Source organism: Tupaia chinensis, unplaced genomic scaffold, assembly GCF_000334495.1.
Source record: "Tupaia chinensis unplaced genomic scaffold, TupChi_1.0 Scaffold149780_1, whole genome shotgun sequence".
Taxonomy (NCBI): domain Eukaryota; kingdom Metazoa; phylum Chordata; class Mammalia; order Scandentia; family Tupaiidae; genus Tupaia; species Tupaia belangeri.
The window spans coordinates 483,459-494,861 of NW_006209624.1; the positions used below are offsets into that span (position 1 = coordinate 483,459).

General features: G+C 36.4%; 1 pseudogene; it reads left to right on the forward strand.

The window, feature by feature from the left end:
* Positions 1–6,819: 6,819 nt before the first annotated feature.
* Positions 6,820–7,294, forward strand: LOC106734202 (60S ribosomal protein L34 pseudogene; annotated as a pseudogene).
* Positions 7,295–11,403: the final 4,109 nt, after the last annotated feature.

The following is an 11,403-nucleotide window of genomic DNA, read 5'->3' on the forward strand; positions in this document are numbered from 1 at the left end:
TGCCAGCCTCTTCTCACACTGTCTCCAGAAACTGTAACCATTTTCCATGCTTGTATATTCTCTTATTTCTCAGTTTTTGCCATACTGGGCAGACTGTCAGTGTATATTATGTGGAGACAAACAATGACTCTTTTTCATAGCCTGACTAGCTTCATTCAGCAGTAAATTTTCCATATTCATCCACTTTCTAACACATGTCAGGGTCTTGGGTTTTTTTGTTGTTGATTTTTTTTTTTTGGCTGAAGAGTATTTCATGGAGTCTATGTGCCACACTTTTTGAATCCATTCATCTGTTTGTGGACCTTTGGGTTGATTCCATGCATTAGAAATTGTGAGTAATGCCACAATAAACAGATGTGCAAGCACTCTTCCAACTGAGTGTCTCCCTACCCTTTGTGTAAATAACTAGGAGTGGAATTGGTGGACCATACGGTGGTTCTATTTGTAAATCTTTGAGGAACCTCCATTTTGCTCTCCACAGTGGCTGTACAAATTTACCTTATCACCAAGAGTATAGGAGTGTTCCCTTTTCACCACAACCTCACCACACTTACCACTTTTTTTTTTTTAAATCTTAGCCATTCTGATAGGGGTTATGTGGCATCTCATTGTGGGTTTGATCTGTATCTCCCTTATGATAAGGGATATTGAGCATTTTTCATAAACTTTTTGGCCTTTCATATTTTCTTTAGAGAGTTGGCTGTTACCTCATTTTCCCATCTTTCGATTGGGTTTGATCATGTTTGGAGGGGGGCTGATCCTCTTGAGTTCTCTGTGTATTCTTTTTATCAGTCCCTTATCTGAGGCATAGTTTACAAAAATATTCACCCATTCCAAGGCTTTTGATTTACACTGATTATTGTGTCTTTTGCTGTACAGGAATTTCTTAATCTGATGTAATCCTACTTGTCTGTTTTTGAGATTATTGCCAGTGCTTTGGGGATCTTATTTAAGAAGTCTTTGCCTACTCCAGTATCTCCTAAAGTTTCCTCAGTGTTCTCCATCAGTACTGTTGTAGTTTGCGATCTTAGGTTCAGATCATTGATCCACTTTGAGTTGATTTTTGCTAATATTGAGAGAGAATGGTCCAGATTCATTTTTCTACAGGTGGATATCTAATTTTTCCAGCACCATTTGCTAAAGAGGTTTTCTTTTTCTTACTGGATTGACCAAAAATCAGTAAGTTATGTGTTTTGGGGTTCATTTTTGGGGTCTCTATTCTGTTCTATTGGTCCACATGTCTGTTTTTGTGCCAATAAAATGCTGTTTTTATTACCACAGCTTTCTAATATATTTTGAAATATATTTTGCCTCATACTCCACTCTTGCACAGAATTGCTTTGGCAATACTACTTATTTTATGATTCCAGACAAATTTTTTGATTATCTTTTTTTAATATGTGAAGAATGTTTCTGGTAATTTGATTGGGATTGCATTAAATATGTAGATTTATTTGGGTAATATTGACATTTTGATTCCATCATTTTTTCTGATTCAGGAACATGGGGTGTCCTTCCTCTTTTTTTGTGTCATTTCTGATTTCTTTTTTATTTTTTTATAGTTTTCCTTTCAGAGGTCTTTTAATTTTTTGGTTAGATTTAATCCTAGGTATCTTATACATTTTGTGGCTAGGGTAAATGGGGTTACTTTCTTCAGTTCTACCCCGGCCGGCAGGTTGTTTGTATATAGAAATGCTATATATTTTTGTATGTTTTTTTTTAACCTGCCACTTTACTATAGTCATTTATTATTTCCAGAAGTTTTTTTGTGGATTCCTTTGGGCCTTCTATGTATGCAATTATGTCATCTGTAAATGGAGATAATTTCACTTCTTCTTTCCCTTTTTGATGGCCTTTTATTTTATTTTTATTTTTTATTTTATTTTATTTTATTTTCTAACTGCATCGGCTAAGCCTTTATCTAATACAAGTTTTTGCTTCAGTATAATGTTAGCTAATGATTTTTCACAGATGGCTTTTATTGTGTTGAGAAATGACTCTTCTAGGGACCAGCAGTTAGCGTAATGGCTATGGTGCTGGACTTCCATGTAGTCTACTGCAGTTCCAGTCCTGGGCCCGGGGGCGGCTTAAACTCACACTGAGCACAGGTGCGTGTGTGTCCAAGATCCCGAGAGAGAGTGGAGGAGAAGGGATTGCGGCGTGACCATCCCCCCCCTGGGGGGGGTGATTTCTCTCTTTCCGCCTCTCTGTCTTTCTGGCGAGCACATGTGCCCTATAGCAAAAATCTCTCCAAAAGAAAAGAAAAAACAAAGAAATGACTCTTCTATGCCAAATTTGCTGAGGGTCTTAATCATGAAGGGATATTGTCTTAAGTCAAATGCTTTTTCTGCATAGATTGCAATGCTCATATGGTTTATATTTATCTTTCTGTTAGTATGGTGTATTTTGTTTATGGTTTTGCATACATTGAAACACCCTTGCATCCCTGGAATAAAGCTTGCCTGGTTGTGATGTATAATCTTTTCTATATGTTGTTGGTTATGATTTGCTAATATCTTGTTGAAAATTTTTGCATTTACCTTCATCAGAGATACTGATCTGTAGTTTTCCTTCCTTGTCATCTCCTTACCTGTTTTGGGGATGAGGGTAATGGAGGCTTCATAAAATGAATTTGGAAGGATTCCTTCAATTCAGATCACTAGAAATAATTTGAGTAGAATGGGGATTAACTCTTTAAAAGTTTTGTAAAATTGAGAAGTCATCAGGACTGAGTTTTTCCTCATTGAAAAAGGTTATTTATTACTAATTGGATCTCATTGCTTTTTATGAGTCTATTTTGGCTTTCTATGTCCTCCTGATTCAATCTTGGTAGATTATAGGTGTCCAGGAATTTGTCTTTCATCCAGGTTTTCTTGTTTATTGGCACATCGTCACTCAGAGTATCTTCTATCAATGTTTTGTATATCTACTATGTCTCTTGTAATATATCCTGTTTCATTATGAATTAGATTTATCTGGTTCCTTTCTCTCATCTTCTTAATTAGTCTAGCTAATAGTGTGTTGATTTTATTTATTCTTTCAAAGAACCAGCTGTTGCTTTCCTTTATTTTCTGTATAATTTTTTGAATTTTCTATTTCACTTATTTCTGCTCAAATCTTTATTATTTCTTTTCTTCTGGGTTTAAAAATTTTTTTTTCTAGTTACCTGAGGCATGATGTTAGCTTGTCCATTTGCCACCTTTCCATCTTTTTTTTTAATGTGCACTAATTGTTATGACCTTCCCTCTTATGATTGATTTTGCTTTGTCCCATAGATTTTGAAAACTCATGTACTAATTTTCATTGGTTTCCATAAATCTTTTTATTTCAGTCTTAATTTTTTCAGTAGTTGCAAAATCATTTAGGAGTAGTTTTGTTTTGTTTCCAAATGTTTGTGTATTTTCGAGAGCTCTTTTTTCTGAAATTAATATCAAGTTTAATTCTACCAAGGTTAAATAAGATGCTGGATATGGTTTCTATGCCTTTCAATCTGTAAAGACATGTTTTGTGCCTTTGTATGTGGTCAATATTCAAAAAGGTTCCATGCAGGGGAGAGAAATTGTCTATTTCAGGGTTTTTGAGTGGAAGGTTTTAAAGATGTCTGTCAAGTGCACTTAATTTATGGTGCTGTTTAGATCCTGTATCTCTTTGCTTATTTTTTTGTCTAGATAATCTATCTAAAGGAGATAGTGGGATGTTGAGATCCCTAATAATTAGTGCATCGTAGTCTCTCTCTTTTTTTAGATCTAGCAGTGTTTCCTTCATGTATTTAGGTGCCCGTGAGTAGGATGCATAGATATTTATAAGCATTATATCTTCTTGATGTATTGGCCCTTTTACTACTATATAATGCCCTTTTCTTTGTCTGTTTTGGTTTTTGTCTTAAAGCCTATTTTGTCTGAAATCAGTATCGCAACTCCATTTTTTGTTTTCAATTTGCATAAAATAACTTTTTCTAGCTTTTCACTTTTAGTCTATGTATGTTTTTTTCCATTAGGTGCATTTCTTGGGGGCAACAGATTAAGGGTATTTTTCCTGTGTCTCTTGATCAGAGAATTTAATCCATTAACATTCAATGATATCATTGATATTTCCAGACTTACCCCTACCATTAAGTTGCTAATTTTCTTGATTATTATTTTTTTTTCTGTCTGTCTTTAGTTTTCCTGGTATAGCACTCCCTTCAGAATTTCTTAAAGAGCTGGTTTGGTGTTGGTAAACTTGTTCAGATATTGTTTATCTGAGAATGTTTCTGTCTTTTCTTCCCATGCGAAGTATAATCTTATTGGTTATAGTAATCTTCATTAAAAATGTTTTTTATTTAATGCTTTTAATATATTTTCTCATTCTTTCCTCGCCTGCTTTGTTTCCAGTGAGAGATCCTATGTTAACCTGAGGGGATGTCCTTTGTAAATAACTTGATGTTTCTCTCTTGCCAGTTTTAGTATCTTGTCTTCATTTGTGGTTTTGCCCAATCTGGCTATGATGTACTTTGGAGAAGGTCTTCTTTGGTTGATTCCATATAGGGTCCTTTGTATTTCTTGGGTCTGGATGTTCGAACACCTCTGTAGGCTTGGGAAATTTTTTTCTAGGATTTTATGGAATGGATTATAAATGCCCTTATTAGTTTCTTCACCTTCTGGGATACCAATATTTTTGATATTTGTTTGTTTAATTATATCTAGTATTTCTCTTATATTATCCTCATTTAATTAATTAATTAATTAATTTAGGTTATTTTCTCAGTCTTTTTGCTGATTTTTTTTCTTGTTCAGCGATTTTGTCTTCTTTATCTAAGATTTGATCTACATGATCTAGTCTGCTTTTAATATTTTCAAGGGGGGTTTTGATTTCCTGTATTACAGCCTTCATCTCTAAGAGTTCCATTTGATTCTTTTTTATGCTGTCTATTTCTTCTTGCAAATTGTGGGAGGATTTTCTCATCTCTGAGAGCTCTTAATTTCTTTTCTCTAGCACCTTCTGGAGTTCATTGTCTCTTTTCTCTTGCACCTTGTTTAGTTTTGTCATTATGAATGTTCTAATTTTTTTTTTTCTGAGAGTTCCATGAGTTCCATTGTACTGTCTGTGGATGATGAGGATTTGCTCTTTTCCCTTGAGGGAAAGATATTTTCTTGTTTTCTCATATTTCTTGTGCCTCTGTGCTGTTTTCTGGTCATCCAAAAGATTGTACATTTCTTCCAAATTTCTTGGAGTAAATTCTGAACATTAAAATATGTGCAAATGGAGGTGATCCACAATCTCTCTGAAGCTCCTTCTCACTGATGCTCACCCTTCAATCTGCACTTTTGTCATTGGAATTACATATTACAAAGACTTCCCAGTTCCTAGAAAAGAGGTGCACCTGGGTCTAAGCTGCAGAGATTGACCTGAGGAAGAGTGTAGACATCCATGTCATGTGCTTCAGGAAACTATGAAGTCTTTAATGGTTGGGAGAAAGTGGAGGTCCCAAGGCGATCTCTGGCCTCAGTTTTTTCACTCACTTCGGCTGCACTGGAGCCAAGAATGATGGTGGGAGGAAGCTGGAAGCCAGAGAATCTGTGCACCTGGAATGGATGGAAGAAAGTGATAGCCCCAAGGCCATCACTGCCCTTGGTTTTCTCACTTGCTTCTGTTGCACAAGAGCTGAGAAAGATGGCTGAGAAGAAGCTGGGAGCAGGTGATCTAGGCACCTGGAGTGGACAGGAGAAAGCAGAGATCCCAAGGTGATCTTTGGCAGTTACTTCTGCCATGCAGGAGCCAGGATAGATGGCAGTGAGAAAGCTGTAAGAATAAGGATCCTCATTTATTTTTAATATAGTCACAAAGTTGTACATTCACCATTATCTAATTTTAAAACATGTTCATCTCCCTGAGATAAACCCCATGCCTATTGCTAGTAAATCCACTTTACTCTCTCCCTTAAGGCCTTGGAAGAACTAATCTACTTTTTGTTTCTGTAGATTTGACTTTGCTAGACATTTTGTAGATATCAAATGATATATGGCCTTCTGTGACTAGGTTTTTTCACTTAGTATAATGTGTTCAAGGTCCATCCATGTTGTAGTATATATTAGTATTTCATTCCTTTTAAGGCTTAATAATACTTCATGGTATGGACATATACTTTCTTTATCTATACATCAGTTGATGGACATTTTGATTAACAGTTTTAAGCCATTATCAATAATACTGCTGTAGAGGCCAGCAAATGGTATAGTAGTTAAGGTGCTGGACTCCCACATGGCCAATAACCATTTGAGTCCCAGATCTGGTGGCTTGCTTTCTCACTTTCTCTCTCTCTCTCTCTTTCTCTCTCATCTCTCCGTGGTGAGTGCATGTGCCCTATACCACATTAAAAGTGATAATAATAATGATAATAATAAATATTTAAAATGCTACTGTGAACATTTGTGTACAAGTTTTGTGTTGATAAGTGTTTTCATCTTGTGTATACATCTAGGAATAGAAATGCTGGGTTCTATAATGACTTCTATGCTTAGTTGGTTTTTGTTTGTGTGTTTTGTTTTCTAGGTTTTTGACATAGGGTGTGTGTGCTTGCCAGAGAAGGACAGAGAGAGAGAAAGTGAGAAATCACTCCCCAGGGGAGATGGCCACACCACAGTCCCTTCTCCTCCATTCTTCTTTTGGGATTTTGGGTATACATGAACATGTACCTGGCATGATTTTCAAGCTGCTAGGTCTGGAACTCCAATCATGGTCAGCTATGTGGGAGTTTAGCACTTTAACTACCATGTCACCTGCTGGCCCTTTTTTTTAAGGAAGTGTCAAACTGTTTTCCAGTGTTCCATCATATTACATTCCAATCAGCAATGTATAAGTGTTTCACTTTCTCTCCTTTGTCACCAATGCTTGTTATTGTGTGCTTTTAAACTTGTAGCCATTCTGCTCTTCAGGGGACAGTGTCTAGTGGCACTCAGAATGGTCCAGCGTCTGACCTACCGACATAAGCTTTCCTACAACACAGCCTCCAACAAGACTAGGCTGTCCCAAATCCCTGGTAATAGGACTGTTTACCTTTACACCAAGAAGGTTGGAAAAACTTCAAAATCTGCATGCAGTGTGGGCCTAGGGTCCACTCCGAAGGGTTTGTGCTATGAGACTGAAAGTTCTCATGAGGCTATCTAAAATGAAGAAGCATGTCAGCAGGGCCTACGGTGACTCCATGTGCACAAAATGCATCCACGACCGGATCAAGCATGCTTTCCTTATAGAGGAGCAGAAAATTGTCGTGAAAGTCTTGAAGGCACAAGCACAGAGTCAGAAACCTAAATAAAAAATGATACTCTTTCAAGTAATAAAAAATAAATAATTGTAGCCATCTTAGCTGGTTAGAAGCAATAAATTATATCTTATTGAGTTTAAATTTGCATCTTCTTACTTACTAATGATGTTGAGCATCTTTTCATGTGCCTACCTGTTATTGTTCTATATATCTTCTTTGGAATAATATCTACAACCCTTTCCTAATTTTTTAAGAGATATTTTTTCTATAATGTGCATGTGCTCACTGGAGAGACAGAGAAAACAGGAGACAGAAAGCAAAAAATCACCCCCCCTCCCCTGGCTGGGGGATGGCCATACTGCAATACCTTCTCCTCAACTTTCCTCTCAGGATTTTAAGCATGCACTCACATGCCCCTGGCATGAGTTTTGAGCTGCTGAGTTCAGGACTCAAACCACGGTCGACCATGTGGGAGTCCAGCAGTGTAACCATTATGCCATCTACTGATACTTATCTTTTTTTTTTTTTTTAATGCTGGAGAGTGTGAATTCATGCATAGAGAGAGAGAAAAAAAACTGTGGTAGAAAGTGTCTCCCTCAATGAGGCCCATTCATACTCCAAACCTTTTTTCTCTGTCACCTTAGGATCCTGGACACATGCACATATGTACGTGGTGTGTTGCAACTGGGGCTGAGATTTTAACTATGGTCAACCATGTGGGACTCAGCTTTCTCTGCTGGAGTTTAACTGCCGTATTACAGGGCCAGCCTTAATTCATTTAGATAATATATATATTTTTTATTGTTCACTACTAATTGTTCTTTATTTTCTTTCTTTTTATTTATCTATTTTTTTACATTCAATCATTGTGTATCATTACAGTATACATATGAATTTTCCCATCTTCAATACATTGTATATTAGTTCAACCAAAGATATTACCATATATATTGTCATATATATTGTCACAGATAATAATATGTATGGTGATAACATTTTTGTGTCCCTTAAATTTATGTTTATCATTTGTTTTCTGAATACTTTATGCTTTAACTGTTGCTTGATTAATCTATTATTACCTTTTATTGTGTTAAAATTTTTTTCAGATGCAATGTTTTAATTCTATGGTCATTTATTTTACTATGCTTTTTTTTTAATTCATCCATAAAAAAGCTGCATGATTTTACTTATTTTAGAAATAAACAGAGTGGGACTTAAAGAGATTACCCAGGATTCAAATACAGGTAACATAACTCAAAGACAGAAAGTTGACATATTTAAAGCACTGAAAACAGGCCAGGGTGGGTGGAGTACAGTGTGTGAGGGCCAGAAAATGGCAGGATTTGTAGATCATGACAAGAAGCTTGGCTTTTATTAATGGTGCTGGGGTAGGGGGCACCAAAGGATATTTTTACAACAAAATCTTTCTTCATTTCATTCAAAAAACATTGGCAATATGAATTTCGGTTGCAATTTTCCATGTACCAAAAATACAGGTGATATTTATAATGATATGTTACAGATACAAATTAATGAAAAACTACAATTTCACAGAAGATTGTAAACGTTTTGCACATGCGTCAGTCCTTTCTTTTTGGCAAAGTGCTTTTTTGATGACAGATAAACAGATAACACACTATTGTGAACTATTTCAGACAATACAAAGGAAAGGTTTTGATATTTTTCTTTTGTAAACATAAGTATACAATTTGTAGTCTGCAAAAGTTATTTGCACTTAAACTTTCATAACTGCCCCCAATTTTTCTTTCTTTTTTCTCCCACCCACTATCTACCATCCACTCTCTAACAGCCATTTTCCCCCTTACTGTCACTAGCATCCTCACTCATTCTTGCCAGCATCATATCTTCGTATTGCTCAACCTCTGACATAAAATATAGACACTCGGTATAAATTGAGTGAGGATATACAGTGTGTATCTTTCAAAGTCTGATTCACTTCACTCAACACTGTGTTCTAAATTCACCCATTTTGAGTCAAACTATAGAACTGCATTGTTTCTTATGACTGTGTTACATTCCGTAGTATATATATATACATATATGCCACAATTTTTCAACCCAGTAATCAATTTTTGGACACTTAGATGGGTTCCATGTTTTTTTTTTTTGAGAGATTTTTGTTATAGGGTGCATATGCTCGCCAGACAGACAGAGAGACAGAGAGACAGAAAGCAAGAAATTACCCCCTGGGGGGATGGTCACGCTGCAATCCCTTCTCCTCCATTCTCCTCTCGGGATCTTGGGCACGCACGCACACGCACCTGGCATGAGTTTTAAGCCACCGGGTCTGGGATGCCAACCACGGTCGACTACGTGGGAGTCCAGCAACATAGCCATTAAGCTAACTGCTGGTTCCCAGATGGGTTCCATGATTTAGAAATTATAAGTAATACTGCAATAAACATAGATATGCAGATGTTTTTCCAATTGATTGTTTCCCTATTCTTTGGGCAGATACCAAGAAGTGGGATTGCTGGGTCATATGGAAGTTCTATGTATAGGTTTTGGAGAAATCCCCACAGAGGTAGAAGTAATTTATATTCCCATCAACATTGTAAGAGAGTTCCCTTTTCACCACATCCTTGCCAACATTTATTGTCCTCTATGTTTTTGATCTTAGCCATTCTAATTAGCATCAAATGATACTTCATTGTAGTTTTAATTTGCATTTCCCTTATAATGAGAGATTTTGAGCCATTTTTTTTGTATGGCTATTGGACATCCCTAAATCTTCCTTGGAGAGCTGTATATTCAACTTATTTGATTAAAAAAAATTTTTTTTAATGGGTGAGTCACTTGAGTCTTTATACATTCTAGATATCAATCCTTTATCTGAGAAATAATTTGCAAAACATTTTCTTCAAATCCCAGGTTTGTCTTTTCACTTTAGTTATAGTTTTCTTTGTTGTAAGGAAGTTTTGCTTTGTTTTTTAAAGAGGTATTTTATTTAGTACACATGTGCTCACTGGAGTGAGAGAGACAAAAATAGAGAGGGAAAGTGAGGAATCACCCCCTCTGGGGGAAGCTCATGCTGCAATACCTTCTCCATTCTCCTCCTGAGATCTTGGGCATGCATGCACATGTGCTTGGCATGATTTTCAAGCTACTGGATTCAAGACTTGAATTGTGGTCAGCCACATGGGAGTCCAGTCGTAACCACTACATTATCTGCTGGTCCCAACTGTGAGGAAGCTTTTTAGCTTGATGTAATTCTACTTATCTATTTCATAGACTTGCCTGTGCTTTAGGGGTCTTAAGAAATCTTTGCCAACTTCTTAATTAAGACCTCCAAAGCAAAGGCAATAATCCCCAAAATAGACAAGTGGGCTTACATCAGATTGAGAAATTTCTGCACAACCAAGGACACAGTAATTAGTATAAATCGACAACCCTGACAATAGAATATTTTTATAAACTATGCCTCAGATAAGGGATGGATAACCAGAATACACAGGAAGATCAAGCAGCTTACTTGAAAAAAAAAAAAAAAGATTAACTAAATTAAAAGATGGGGAAATGAGCTGAACAAAAAACTCTCTAAGGAAGACATATGAACAGCCAAAAAGCATATGAAAAATGATCAATATCCTTATCATAAGGAAGATGCAGATTCAAAACCACAATGACTTATCACTTAACCCCAGTCAGAATGGTGAAGATTGAAAATACAAAAAATGATACATGTTGGTGGGGTTGTGGTGAAAACAGAACTCTCCCATGCTGTTGGTGGGAATGTAAATTGGTCCAACCACTGTGGAAAATGATATGGAGGTTCCTCAAAGACCTACAAATAGAACTACCATATGATCCAGCAATTCCACTCTGGTATCTACCCAAAGGACAGGAGAATGCTCAGTTGGAAAAGTGTTTTCACATCTATGTTTATTGTGGTATTATTCACAATTGCTAAAACATGGAACCAACCCACAGGTCCACAAACAGATGAATGGATTGAAAAAGTGTGGTACATATACTCTGCGGAATACTATTCAGCCATAAAAAACAAGACCCTGACATCTGATAGAAAGTGGATGAATATAGAAGATTTACTGCTGAGTGAAGTAAGTCAGGCTATGAAATAGAAACATTGTATGTTTCCACTTAACACACACACACACACACACACACACACACACCCC